We start from the raw sequence: 15,901 nt of genomic DNA, 5'->3' as shown, positions 1-15,901 counted from the left end.
CTTGAGCCTGTTGATGGTGGACCACTCTTTCCTTGGAAGGTTGAAACCAAGCAGCTGTTGGGTTGGGTTGATGACCAGGTACTTAGTTGTTGTATCCAATGATTCCCATTCATTTCTCCAGGCGGAATTTGTGGTGAAGTCCTGTGTGGGAGGGTTTTTCTAGACCGACCTTCTTGATGGAGTCACACCTTGGGTGGGCTAAATAGATGAGTATAAAGTGTCAGGTTGGGGACATTGCAAACTCCTATCATTTTGTTGCAAGTCAGCAGATATGTGAAGGAGTGATGTTTGCCAGGACAGGGAGCCATGGGTGTGGTGTTGAGAAAAGTGTTCCAGTATTGATACATATGATGGCATTCAGCTGGGTATCAGCTCTGTGAGTGTGCAATGATTTTGACTGAACTATGAGAGCACAAGTACTCAGGTTTGGAGGGTGGTAGCAGCAAGTCACGTTGAGCCGGCTAGTTTGGCAATAAAGTTGTTTCCAGACTTTACCTTGGCTGTAGTTGTGTTTGGATGTTCCTGAAAAGTCAATGTTCTCTCTAAGGTCACTCCGAGGTATGTTGGAGTTGGCTGGTGCTTTAACTTCTAGCCATTTGGAATCAGCATTCATGCTTCACCCCCCCCCCCACCAGCCCCCCCGCCCCGTCCCCCCACTCCCAGGGGGGAGCTAATGATCCGACCAGCTGACTAAATTCCAAAGGGTGCCTCATGAGAAGAGTCCACACAAGGAATCCTCGTGAAAGTCCCAAAGCTGAAGGAAACTAATCATTGATCCAATTTATATAATACAAACAGAACAATACTGGAAATACTCGGCAGGTCATGTTCTTTGGAGAGAGGAAAACAATGTTTTGCTGTCAGCCATGGCTCACTTGACAATACTCTCGTTTCTGTGTCAGAGGGCTCTGGGGTCAAGTCCTAATCCTGTGATTGTGTACAACAATTCATGCTGATTCTCCAGAGTCAGTACTGAGGGATTGCTTCACTGTCAAAGCTTATCATCATTCAGATGAGACGTGAAACTGAGGCCCCATTGTCTGTTCAAGTGAACGTGGAAGATCACATGGAACTATTTTGAAGAACAACAGTGGGGTTATCCCTGGTTTCCTTGCCAATATTTATCCCTCAATCACCATCATGTAAAACAACAGATCAGCTGGTCATTGTCATGTTGCTGATTGTGGGAGTTTGCTGAGTGTAAAATCGACTGCCATGTTTCCTACATTACAGCAATAACTACACTTCAGTAAAAAGTACTTCATTGGATGCCAATAACTCATGAAAAATGCTCATAAATGCAAGTCTTTTTTTAACCTTTCCAGCCAGTGTGTCTTTCGGCACGGTGGACAGCTTCTCTGCCTCTGAGTCAGAAGCTCTGTGTTCGGGTCCCACTCCAGGATTTGGTGGCATTAGAAGATGCATTCATACAGTGGTCAGCTGGTTATCAGCCTGTATATCATTCCAATATGCCAATGGCAGGCAGTAAAAACGGGAGACTTTCCTGGTCAGCCATCCTTGATGCAGAGTTAAAGTTAAAGTTTATTTAAAGTTGATTTATTAGTCACAAGTAGGTTTACAATCACACTGCAATGAAGTTACTATGAAATTCCCCTTGAGTGGCGGCCCTCCAGTTCTTCCAGGAAAAGGAAACCAGCCGTGTTAACAGACATAAGTGTGTGCTTTGTCTGCCTCATGTGCTACTAAACATGGGTGTAGACTGGTTGGTCACATGGATGCTGGGATGACGTGGGTACATAAGGGGTCATGTGTCGGCAGTGCAAGCATTCTCCCTGGAGCGCGGGCAGGCACACAGCTTTTAAGAGCTGCTTAAAGTTAACAATAAACCTTTATTGATCTAAGACCTTGGTCGCCAGTCATTGCAACCCAGTATTTCTACACTGGGTCAGGAGTTGGCAGAATGGTACAGGAACTTTGCCACATTTGCCTCTTGTGTTCGATGAAAACATCGAGGACAATTGGACAACGTTTGAGAAAGAGTGGCATATCTACCGCGATGCCAGTCTACGAAATAAGTCCAAGAAGGTACTTTGTTAAACTTGGCGGGCCAGAGGTTTTTGAGAAATTTGCATCTTTTGTTTTTCAGGTGGAGGAAGAGAAGGAGGACCCCGAGATATTGCTAAAAAGGTTTGGTTACGGAAGCATGCCAATAAAGAACAGACACCACCAACCAAAAATATAATACCACCAAAGTTTAATACCACCAACCAAAAAGTTGATGAATCAATTCAGTCCTACAAAGCAACTCTAAAAATCCAGGCAAAGCAATGTGTGGTTGGGACCCTCACTGACGAGCTTGTGCAAGATCACATTGCGTTTGGGTCCATGGTGATGTGTCTGCAAGCAGCTCCTTCACCAGAAAGATCTAGTGTTGCAATCAGCCATCAGCATCTTTATGCTGAATGAGCAATCAGAGAAAAGCAGCAAGGTGTTCGGACAGGAAACGGAGGTGTTTGCAGGACAGGACACGCCCTGCCCCAACTGCGGTGGCTATCATTCACAGAACAGAACTGCATGTTTGGCAAAATGTGACAAATGAAATCATTTTGTGAGACGCTGCAGGTCTATGCCATCAGTCACATTGCTGCCAGCCACCTTACCAAGGTTCAAAATCATAGAATTCCTACAGTGCAGGAGGAGGCCATTTGGCCCATCAGGTTTACACTTGACTCTTTGAAAGAGCATCTAACCAGCACCACCACACACATACACCCCCCCCCCCCCCCCCCCCCCACCCAACCCCGTTCCCTGGTCTGGTGTTGTACAATGTAATAACACGATGCATGTCTTTGTTTAGTCCTTGACAGTTAAAGCTCAACCCTGATAAATGCCGATTCAGGGTCAACAAAGTTCTCTTCATGGTCACTTGCCCATAGCTGATGGTATGAAGCCAGATCCAGGTGGTGGTTATACGACAAGATATCCATTCCTGTGCACAAGCATGCCTTGCAGTGCTTTCTTGGTATAACAAATTATCAATCCAAGTTCATTCCATGCCACGGTTAGGTTCCCGGGTCCCTTTGTCAGTTCCTCACCCAAGATGTCAAATGGTGTTGACAGGAGCACCATACTGCTGCGTTCAGCAATCTCAAACAGGCACACTCAGCCCCACAATAATTCAATGTTCGAGCACATGTACTCCTATCAGATGCCTGATAGATGCAGCAGATGCCTCCCATCACGGGCTCGGCGCAGACTGCATCCAGAATGGCAGACCAGTATTCTTTACATTAAAGGCCCTCACTGACACTGAGGCTCAGATTATCTCAAGGGATTATCTCTCCTCAAGGGAGCTTCCCCACAAACTTCACACATTCTTCACCATGAGAGATGAACTAACCGTACTATGACGCACTGATAATGTGTGGGCGGCAATTCGTCATCCCCATCTCTCTGCAGAGGAACCTGTAGCCTAATGGGTATTCATAACTCATGTTATACCCAGATTGAGAAGGAACTCTGGCTTAGTTTTCACTTGTCAGAAATCCCATGACTTCATATATAGTTGGCCCAGAAGTGTTGAAACTGATCATCAGCCACTCATAACTATTGTCAAAAAGCCTCTTCACAATGTGTCTGCACAGCTGCAGCACACGATGCTCAAGCTGCAGTGATTACAACCTCAGTGACGTCTACAAACGTGGTAAGGAGCTGTACCTGGCTAATGCCCTTTTTCCAGAGCTTTCTAGCCCACCACTGTCCAGGCAGATCGCGAGGAGAACATTGACATCATGACTAGAGAGGTACTTTCCCCTTGTCAAAGTCAGGAACTCAAAGATGTTCCACAGGCAGATCTCACATGCAGATAGCTTCTCGATGTCATCATGAAAAGCTGACCTGAGTCCTCAAGGGAGCTTCCTCACAAGCTTCGCACGTTCTTCTCCCTGAGAGATGAACTAACCATACAAGACGGACTGATACAGTATGGCCGGCTAGTCGTCATCCCTACCTCTCTGCAGAGGTACCTGTAGTCTGATGGATATTCGTAAAGACACCAGCAAAGTGAAGACACCAGCAAAGCCTGATGGTCAAAAGGGCTAACTCTGTATCAGGCTAAGGACTGTGGGAGCAGCAAAGAACAGGATGTGCAGCTATGGAACAAACACAAAAATCGACTGGACATTGGCTATGACTTCAGCAGTGATTGTCGTGTTCCTGATAGAATTATGACCTCTGACAGAGGCACGACTCTTCAGTATTCGTGACCAAAAAGACAGTGATTAATTAGTCCCTGTCCTGTGAGTACGTGACTGGAAGCATGATCAGCGATAGCAAGATCGGTGTAAGAAGACGAAACAAAGAGGCATCAGCAGCAGTAACCTGGGATCAACCACTGTAGGAGCAGCAAGACCCTGAGTCTGGGACTCAGAGACATCAAAACAAAGCCCTCGGGAGCGAATCTGATCAGTTTGTCTTGCCACGGGTAGTATCTTTAAGTCCAAGTCATGAGTTTGGATATTTCGTGAAGTTTTGATACCTTTCGAATACTTTGTGTACAACAAAGTAGGTCAGAGGTTAGTTACCAAAAGAGAAAATGCTGGAAAATCTCAGCAGGTCTGGCAGCATCTGTAAGGAGAGAAAAGAGCTGACGTTTCGAGTCCAGATGATCCTTTGTCAAAGCTAAAAGGCATAGAAAGTGGGAGATATTTATACTGCAGGGTGAGGGAATGAAAGATGAGTCATAGCCACAGAATCCAGGGGAAAAGACTGCTAATGGCAGTCCACAGAGAGAACAAGGGGTGTGAATGGCCAAACGGCTGAGATGCTAAAATCAGAAGGTAAGCGGCGGCAGATGAAGATGTTGTTTGGGGGGGAGGGGGGTGGAATGGATGGGACAGAGGTAAAATTTAGAAAAGGGGGAGAAAAGGTAAGGGAAGGGGGATAAAATAGGGGGAAAGAATGGGGGGGGGAAGAAAAATGAAGAAAGACAATAAAGAAATAAAAGGTCGAGAACAGTAAAAAATTAAGTAAAATAGGATGAAAACAAAGGGGTCGAGGTGGCGTAGAGCTGATCATCTGAAGTTGTTGAATTTGATGTTGAGACTGGAAGGCTGTAAAGTGCCCAGCCGGAAGATGAGATGTTGTTCCTCCAGTCCAGCAGCCACAGTAATCTGTTTTTATTCAGAGGTTAGTTACTTTGTGTATAACAAAGTAAGCCAGAGGTTAAATACTATGTCATGGACTAATCTACAAGTGGTCTTCGTTTATAAAAAAGTTGGGGGAGGGAGAAGGGGACACAATGGGAAATTCATCAGCTAAAACAGCCGTGTTTAGCACAATCTTCTCAGCCTTTTGGCCAAGATCAAGTGTACTATTGACATTCTGCACTTGGTTGAAGTCATAAAGTTACATTGTGGCTTCGTTTGAAGCAATTTTTAAAAGCGGCATCTCAGCCTTTTGGCTAAGATGCAAATGAGATCAAACCTTAGAACATAGAACATAGAACATTACAGCGCAGAACAGGCCCTTCGGCCCACGATGTTGCACCGACCAGTTAAAAAAAAAACTGTGACCCTCCAACCTAAACCAATTTCTTTTCGTCCATGAACCTATCTACGGATCTCTTAAACGCCCCCAAACTAGGCGCATTTACTACTGATGCTGGCAGGGCATTCCAATCCCTCACCACCCTCTGGGTAAAGAACCTACCCCTGACATCGGTTCTATAACTACCCCCCCTCAATTTAAAGCCATGCCCCCTCGTGCTGGATTTCTCCATCAGAGGAAAAAGGCTATCACTATCCACCCTATCTAAACCTCTAATCATCTTATATGTTTCAATAAGATCCCCTCTTAGCCGCCGCCTTTCCAGCGAAAACAATCCCAAATCCCTCAGCCTCTCCTCATAGGATCTCCCCTCCATACCAGGCAACATCCTGGTAAACCTCCTCTGCACCCTCTCCAAAGCCTCCACATCCTTCCTGTAATGTGGGGACCAGAACTGCACACAGTACTCCAAGTGCGGCCGCACCAGAGTTGTGTACAGTTGCAACATAACGCTACGACTCCTAAATTCAATCCCCCTACCAATAAACGCCAAGACACCATATGCCTTCTTAACAACCTTATCTACTTGATTCCCAACTTTCAGGGATCTATGCACACATACACCTAGATCCCTCTGCTCCTCCACACTATTCAAAGTCCTCCCGTTAGCCCTATACTCAACACATCTGTTATTCCTACCAAAGTGAATTACCTCACACTTCTCCGCATTAAACTCCATCCGCCACCTCTCGGCCCAACTTTGCAACCTGTCTAAGTCTTCCTGCAAACTACGACACCCTTCCTCACTGTCTACCACACCACCGACTTTGGTGTCATCAGCAAATTTGCTAATCCACCCAACTATACCCTCATCCAGATCATTAATACCATTAATTGGAAAAGGTGCAATGCCTGCTCCATTCAGCTTGGATCATGTAGATCAAGCCCAAGACAGGAGGTGAGAGGCCTGTCTTGTCAGCTTGGATCTGGAATGTCTCACTTGATGAGACTCTGAATTGGACTTTGATTGGATTGAATTGGATATATAAACAAAAAAAAACAATGTAAGTAGAAGCCTGATCAATTTTGATGTTCTAAATAGTTTGCATCCAAGTGACTGTTCTCGCACACTGTTACACCTCAGTATTATACCTTTTTAATTATTTTATGTGATGGGCTGGGTTGGCCTACATTTATTGCCCATCTCTAATTGCCCTGCAGGCCATTTCAGAAGGCATTTGAGAGTCAACCATATTGCTGTGGCTCTGGAGTCACAGGTAGGCCAGACCAGGTAAAGACGGCAGATTTGCTTCCCGAAAGGACATTAGTGAACCAGATGGGTTTTTGCGACAATTGACAATGGTTTCATGGTCATCATTAGATTCTAATTCCAGATTTTCATTGAGATCAAATTTCAACATCTGCCGTGGGATGATTTGAATCAGCGTCCCCAAAATATTACCCTGGGTCGCTGTATTACAAGTCCAGTGACAAAACCACTATGCCATTGCCTTTCTCAACTTCCAATTGTCTCAACTTAAATGAGGAAAATGGGGTGGGCAGCGCGGTGGCACAGTGGTTAGCACTGCTACCTCACAGCGCCAGGGACCTGGGTTTGATTCCTGGCTTGGGTCACTTCTGAGTGGAGTTTGCACGTTCTCCCTGTGTCTGCATGGGTTTCCTCCGGGTGCTCCGGTTTCCTCCCACAGTCTGAAAGACGTGCTGGTTAGGTGCATTGACCCGAACAAGTGCCAAAGTGTGGCGACTAGGGGAATTTCACAGTAACTTCATTGCAATGTTAATGTAAGCCTTACTTGTTACTAATAAACTTAAAAAAATTTACTTTGAATATGTGGAACAGGTGGAAACATAAATGCTGGGATAAAAAGGAAACACAAGGTGGTTAGCACTCAGAGCGTCAGGGACTCAGGTTCAAATCCCGCCTCAGGTCACTGTCTGTGTGGAGTTCGCACATTCTCCCCTTGTCTGCGTGGGTTTCCTCTGGTACCCCAGTTTCCTCCCACTGTCCAAAGATGTGGAGGTTAGGTTGATTTGCCCCTTAGTTTCAGAGGGACTAACTGGGTAAATATGTGAGGTTATGGGGATGGGACCTGAGTGGGATTGTTGTTGCTGCAGACTTGATGGGCCGAATGGCCTTCTTCTGTAGGTATTGTAAGGGAAATTGTACTGGATATTGTATGAGTTAGGTATGGAATTCAGATTCATAGGTCTTAGTGAAATGATAAAGTAGATTTAGGTCTTAGTGAAATGATAAAGCAGATTTAGGTGAGTAGTGAGATGGGTATGTAACCAATGTAACCTAAAGTAACCTCGTGTGACCTAACGTAATCAAACCTAGAATGGATGACCTAATGTAATCAAGTATAGTTGATATGATCAAAGCAGAGGAAGCAGAGAAGTAGTATAGCAGTCACTAATTAACGAAAGCAAACAATAGTCACTTGGGAGAACAATGAATACTGCTCAGTGGTTCAACTTAATGTTGGTCCATAACAAAAAGAGAGAATAAAGTGAGCATGTTTTTTCTAACACATTCGGCCTAAGTCAGCAAAACCACGATTATTGTACAAGCAGAGAAGTTTACATAAGGGCAAGAATTATAACCACCATGGTTTAAGAAACAAAGAGAGGAAACAGGGGGCGACCAATCGCGAATAAAACAGATAAAGAGTCAACTAAAAACAATGGTGGCCAAAGGAAGGTCAGGCTGTAAAGTAAGATAAGATTCAAGGTCGGGCTGTAAAAGTAAGATAAGAATCTTGAGATATGGAGCTGAAATGTACATAAAAAGACTGTAAGCCTGAGGGCTCGTCGGATTGTTCCGGACATCCCGACTTTATTCTGTTGTGCTGGGAAATAAAGTCTACTGCTTGGAAGATCGCTGCTCAGACTCTCTGTTTTAATCGATGTGAATAAATTGTCGTCCTGGGGAACCACGACAAAATTGGTGCTGCGAGCAGGGTTGGTGAGAGATCGCCCAGAAAAGCATCTGGAAGGAGTGGCGGAGACGGTGGTCCGACCGGAACCGAGAAGTCCCCAGCCGGCCTTCTGTCAACAAGGTAAGCAGACTTGCATGCATGTAAATCCTTGTTGTCAGAAAGGGGTTTCCTCGAGGCCCGGTGCGCCCGGCTCTCTGCTGGTCCTGGATCTCCCCAACCCAAAAAGATATCCTGCACAGGTAAAACCAAATTGTGTAAAAATTTTGAGAGACTGAGTCTGATCCGAAGAGCAGAATTTTTGCATGCAAAAGCGCGCTGCGAATACTGTATTGTCTGTGAATGGGTAAAAAGTGAGACGGGAAAAAGGCTGAAAGCTGAAGTAATGCAATTAGGTTAAGTCGAGCAGTCCAAACCTACCCAGGACCTCGGGTAAGGGACGTCAACCGAGAGGGAGAGAGATCAGCGAGAGATCGCTCCAGGACCTAATACAGTAGCCAAAAGCACAGGAGTGGATTTTAACCACAGGAAAGGGGAGTAGCAGCTAGAATAGAGGAAGTAAAAGACCAATTTGAACAAACTGGTCTGAGACAACAGCGTGAAGGACAGAAATAAGAGAGAGAGTCGGAATATAGGTAGGGTAATAACTAACAACTTGAAAAATTACCCTGACAAAACTGCCTGGTGACAAGATTGAAAATAACTAATCTTTGAATAATAACAAAAACGGAAGCAACACTGGATTAGAAAAAGATTACACACATAATTAACTTAGAGGAGATAAAGAATGAGTGGCCGTATGTAAATTGGGAAAGAGTAGTCGATAGGAATTGGATAGACGAAATAAAATTGGAAACCCTAGAGAAATTAATAAAGGGATCTGACCAATACAGGATTCTTATACGCATAGACGAGCAAGTGAAAACCTACTACCCTCTGGCCCGGGAAAGGAAGATAGTGCCGGGACAGGGGACTACGGGGAAGTGGATATCAGGACCCCGGTTAGAATTACAGATATTGGCAAAAGAAATCCAAAGAAAAGGTAAACAGGAGATTGAGCACGGAAAAACAATACAGCAAGTAATAATCACTGTAATACCTAACTCTGACAGACTAAGTGACAAAAATTGTGACAGTGATCCAAAAAGACGAGTAATGGCGCACCAAGTTAAGACACCAGTGGAGATATTAGGGGATAAGTTCCCAGCCCTTAGGGGAGATATAGAACACGTCTCTAAAAAGTGGGCCAAAAGAACAAGTAAGACCAATACACAGTGGCCGGAGGAAGGCACATGGAGCATAGAGAGGTGTGAGGACCAGAAGGGAATGATAAAGAACTATAAAATTAAGGATAGATCGAGCAAAAGAAGGGAGAAGCGAGAAAAGGAGTTAGAGATATTAGCACTATTCAAACAAGAAGGGAAAGAGAGAAGAGGGGTATGGAGGGGAGATAGGATGCAGATGCCAGTGCAACTTCAGGAAAAAGCAAAATTGGAAGATCCAAACGTAGCCCCACCCCCATACTTAGAGAAACAGAGCTCCACGGGACTGTACCCAGTTATATCAGGCACAATGAATTTTGAGGGAGAATATGACATAGAACAGATGACGAAGGAGGAAAGGGCACAAAGGGAGAGAGAAAAGAAACAAGATATAGAGGAAGCGGCTAGGAAAATAGAAGAGGATTTGGATGGGCTGAGCCAAAAGAAAAAGGAGTTGGAGGAAGAAGTAAATGTGGTAGAACTTTTGGAATGGGCAAAGAAGGTAATGAAAAAGGAAAAAGAACGAGAAGAGGGAGGAAAGAATGTTAGAAAAGAATATGAGGGGAAAACAGGAGATGATCCTCACGAGTGTGGAAGTGAGACATCACAGGGAAAAGTAGAAGAAAAGAGAGTCAGAGTGAGCAGAGAGGAAAGAGAAAGGAGCGGAGAAGGAATATGCTGGGAAGTGTGCAGAGAGCCAGACAGACAACAATGGGGGAAAGGGTGGAGGTGGACGCACCCAGAGAAAAGTAGGATGGAAGAAGAAAGTAGTGAAGACGAAGAGAGCCAATCGGTGTTAGGGGAGCAAAGAAAATCAATGCGGGAAAGGCACCCACCCGTAAAATTTCCAGCTATAAATAGGAAAGGGAAAAGGGTATTCCCGGTGATTCTGAAGGGTGGCAGACCGCAGTATATCCCTTGGTCAGGTCAGGATTTGCCCAATTTAATTAATGAATTACCCAATATTTTGGATGGAGCCGGAAGGTGGATTGGACAGTTGGAGGCAGGAATGGTGGGAAAAAGGATGGCACTGGGCGACGTCAAAGCTCTCCTGACACAGGTGCTAGGGATGGACCAAATGGCAGAAGTAATGAGACGTGCTCGTATCCCGACCGCAGCTTATGACCCAGCGGTGGATGGGATACTAATGGACCAGTACCGCCAAGACATCTGGCAGGCACTGCGGGATATGTACCCCAATCGAATGGATGTAAAAACCCTAAAGGGAGAGCCACTGGGTGAGGAGGAGAATGCAGCTGTGTATGTGGAGAATCAATTAAAAAGGTGGAGAAGGGACACGGAGAGGGACATTCTAACAGACCCACTGACCAACTCCATGTTCCGGGCTGCAATCCTAGAGGGCTTGCCAGCCCCAGCTAAGACAAGGCTGGAGGAAGTGGTGGGCTTGGACTCAAAAAATTACCGAGAATTTGTGGATTATGTTGCCCATGCAGTAGAGAGACATCGCAAAGATGAAAAGAATGCAGACAAACAGCTGAAGGAGGTACAACGTAAACTCCTTCAGGCACAGTTGGAGGAGATCAAAAGCAAGGATAAACTGAAGGCAAAAGAGGATCTCGCACCCAGAAAAATAGCACCAATGATGGTGGAGCAAAAGCCAGAGGAAATACCTGCACTAATCAAAGGGGGGAGCGGAGATGGAGGCCAGCCCGTCATAACCTATAACATTTCTGCTTTCCCACTGTCCATGAATCCAGGAGCCTATAGCCTAAATTATCAAAACCCATACACCCTGCAAAGTCAGACTGACTGGAATAAAAATGGGAAAGGACAGGGAGGTGGTAGGCCACCCTATCAGAATCAGAGAGGACAGGGACAGGTCAATTATCAGACTCCGAGACAGGGACCATTGCCTGGCCCTTCAGGTGGGTGTTGGGGGTGCGGGGAGGCAGGGCACATAAAAAGGAATTGCCCGCGAAATTTTCCCAGACAGGGAGAAAACCAGCAGCAGACAGGCCAACAACTGATCCAAGGGTCGCCAAACAGCATCCCGATGTTTCAGGGGCCGGTAAACCATCAGAATTCCCCATAGGGAGGCCCAGAGAACCCCGAAATGGTAGGACAGTACGTACAAATAACAGAAACTGCAGAGCAGGAACCTATAGTTAACGTTAGAGTAGGAGGGATCGAGGTCCCCATGATGATAGACACCGGCGCCACATGTACGTGCATACAAACGAAATATGCGGATCACTTACCATTGTCAAACCAGTTTGTAAAAACTGTGGGGTTCTCGGGGAAAGTAACATTAGCTCGAATGACGATGCCGGTGCCTGTTACCATTGGAAATAAGACAACCCATGTACCTATTTTAGTATGTGATAAAACTCCTTTAAATCTATTGGGAAGGGATGCAATCCTAGGTTTAGGACTGAAATTAGAATGCACTGAACAAGGAATTGATTTGATGGGAATGTATCCACTTGAAATACCAGGAAAGGAAGGGGTTAATGTATATTGGTTGGGAGATATAGAGGAACAAGTTAAAAAACAGATATGGGAAGTTTGGGGAAAACTTATAAACACCTGGGTTCCACAAGCCAAATGGCCAAGAACAGAATTACACAGTACAATGATATTTGATGAAGGACAGGAACCTGAGATACAGGAGAAATGGGAAAGGGAGGCGGGACGAGAACAGGAAATAAAGTCAGGAAGTATTTTAATCGGACTAGAGGGAGTGGCCCTCACAATTGTTAGGAACGAATGGGTTAACAAATGGTTCTCTGTATCTGGGGCGGAGCCATATGTCACATTGAAAGTGAATCCGGGATATAGATCAAAAGACCTAGGACCAATGGTGTTGAGAGCACAAGACTTAGAATTTGTCCAGACAGACAATGTAGATATTTGGACGTCCAGCAATGGACAAATGACGAAAATAATTTCGGATGTTAGGATGCTTGGGAAACCAAAGCAGATAACAATAGGAGTGCAAATTGAGAAACAGGAACTGGAGTGGAGAGAGAGGTTAGAGCAGGATTTGAACTCCCTCCCGCAGGAGTTGTGGTCCAGACAGGACACGGATGTAGGGAGGGTCAAAAACGCTAATCCAGTTGAAGTCAGATTAAAGACAGGACGCCAGGGGCCGTATAGGCCGCAATACCCAATCAAGACAGAAGCAATTGAAGGAATTAGAGGAACGATTAAGGGATTGATAGAAGCAGGGGTATTAAAGGAAACCCGGAGCAGGTGTAATACACCGCTACTACCAGTAAAAAAGGCGGACGGAGAAAAATGGAGATTGGTGCATGACCTAAGGGCAATTAATGAGGTAGTGGAAGATATGCCGGTAGAAGTTCCAAACCCTTATACCTTGTTGACAAATATACCACCTGAAAGTAGATGGTTTACTGTAATAGACCTATGTTCGGCATTTTTTAGTGTGCCACTAGCTCAAGAAAGTCAGTATCTCTTTGCATTTACGTTCGAGGGGAAACAATACACATACAATAGGATGCCCCAAGGATTTAAACATTCCCCACATGTATTCAATCAGGTGTTGAGAGCAGATTTAGAAGGAATACAGTTGGAAGGAACACTGATACAATATGTGGATGATTTATTATTATGCACAGAAACACAAGAACAGTGCAGGAAGGATAGTTTAAAACTATTGGAAAGACTAGCAGAAGGGGGCCATAAAGTTTCCAGGAAAAAGCTGCAGCTGTGCCAGAAAAAGGTAGAATACTTGGGAAGAGAAATATCAGCAGGACAGAAGGAGATAGCTTCACAGCAAATAGAAGCAGTACTGCAAGTTCCGAAACCACGGACGGTGGGACAAATGATGACATTTTTGGGAATGACAGGATTCAGTTCAGAATGGGTGGAAAGCTATGCCGAAAAAACGCAGGCACTACGAAAGATAATGAAGGAGGCAGGGTGTGACGAATTAAAAGCCAAACTAAAATGGGATAAAGATGCCTCAGACGCATTTGAAAACGTGAAAAGAGAAATGGCACAGGCACCAGCCTTGGCTTTACCGACCTATGACAAGCCCTTTGACTTATTTGTGAGTAACAGAGAAGCCGGATTTGCTACAGCAATGTTAATGCAGGAAAATTGCAAGGGTAGACGAAGGCAGGCTGTAGCATATTACAGTACCAAGCTAGACGACGTAGCGATGGGATACCCTCCGTGCTATCAAGGCCTGGCAGCAGCTTGGTGGGCGTACGAAAAGGCAGCCACGGTCACAATGGGATATCCGATAAACATACATGTATACCATAAGGTAGCGGAATTGATTGAGCAAGGAAAATTTGTGCTGACACCTGCTAGGATCCATCATTATCGAATGCTAACCACATTTCCAGATATCACGATAATAAAATGCAACAGAGTAAATCCAGCTGATTACATGCCATTACCTCATGAAGGAGAAGAACATGAATGCTTAAGAGAAGCAAAAACATTTATGAAACTGAGAAAAGATTTAAGAGCAGAGGGACTAGTGACAGAAGGGAAAAGGATACTGTATGTAGATGGCTCATGTTACAGGGATCACTTAGGAAACCACGCAGGCTATGCCATAGTCGAACAAAGACCAGGAGGACTTGAAGTTATAGAAGCAGAGAAATGTGAACAGCCCTGTTCGACCCAATTAGCAGAGCTTAAAGCATTGACCAGAGCATGTGAGCTAGCAAACGGGGAAGCAGTGGAAATTTATACTGATTCGGCCTATGCCCACGGGGTCTGCCATCTGTTCGGGGCAATATGGAAGCAAAGGGGATTTATGAAAAGCGGAGGAGGACCAATACAACACGAAGGTCAAATCAGGGCTTTAATAAGGGCCATGATGGGTCCAAGGGAATTAGCAATAATTAAGTGTCAGGCGCATAAAAAGGGAGCAGACAGCGTCACACAGGGAAACACCAAAGCCGACAAGGCAGCTAAAAAAGCGTCAGGATGCATTGAGGCTACGATAGCCCCAGTAGAAATAGCAAGGCCACACCCAGGGCCAGGTACGGGGGATATCGAACCTCATATCACATTAGAAGATGTGGCACAGTTACAGGAGGAAACCTCTGTAGCTGAAAAGGCAGTGTGGAAAGATAGAGGAGCACTACGGGGACAACAGGACAGGATATGGAGAAATGGGGAGGGATTAGTCATAGCACCCACATCATTACTAACCGTACTAATTAGCGAAGCGCATGGAGTGGACCACTGTGCAAGAGGAGAAGTGGCGAGAAAGATCAAGAAGGAAGGATTCTGGTCACCATACCTGCAAAACTCGATTGACTACATACTAAGTCAGTGTGAGGTGTGTGCTCAGAATAACATCAGGAAGGGCATTACTGCCCCAATAGGGCATATACCCATTCCTGAAGGACCATTTAAACATCTATGCATGGACTATGTGGATATGGGAAAGGTGGTGAGGGGGAAAAGATACATGTTAGTGATTATTGATAGATTCAGCAGATGGATAGAAGCAACGCCATCCAAAGATCAAGGATCTGGAACGGTGATTAACTTCCTGTCAAAAGAAATTATCCCAAGATTTGGCATACCCACGCAATTAAGTTCAGACAATGGATCTGCTTTTATAGGAAGGGCACTGAGAGAGACACTCTCGGCACTCCGAATAAAGCAGAAGTTTGGATGCGTATATCATCCTCAATCCCAAGGAATGGTGGAGAGAGCAAACGGGACCCTTAAGGCTAAAATAAGCAAAATTTGCAGCGAGACAGGGAAAAACTGGATAGATGCTCTGCCATTGGCTCTAATGCAATACAGAAGTCAGGAAAACAGAATCACACATTTGAGCCCACATGAAATGATGACAGGAAGAGTAATGCCGGTACCTAAGATCAGGGGATCAGGAGGTCCTACGCTAGAATGTTTAGATCAAAGCACAAAAGAATATATGCAACAATTAACTGTTATACATAGAACTATATTTGAACAGGAAAAAGCCAAGGAGGAGGAGAATCCGGTAACAGAACATCAGATCAAGCCTGGAGATCGAGTATACATCAGAAAGTTCCGGAGACGTTGGAACGAACCGAGACGAGAAGGACCGTTTGAAGTCACCAAAGTGTCTCCCACGGCGTCGCAAGTAGAAGGCAGTACACTGTGGTATCACTTGAACCATTGTACCAGAACGGTACCAGGGGTGGGGGAGAGAAGGGAAATTGAAGAAGTACACAG

Source organism: Mustelus asterias, chromosome 17 (genome assembly GCF_964213995.1).
Source record: "Mustelus asterias chromosome 17, sMusAst1.hap1.1, whole genome shotgun sequence".
Classification (NCBI taxonomy): Eukaryota; Metazoa; Chordata; class Chondrichthyes; order Carcharhiniformes; family Triakidae; genus Mustelus; species Mustelus asterias.
Note: the sequence above shows the minus strand (reverse complement) of the source record.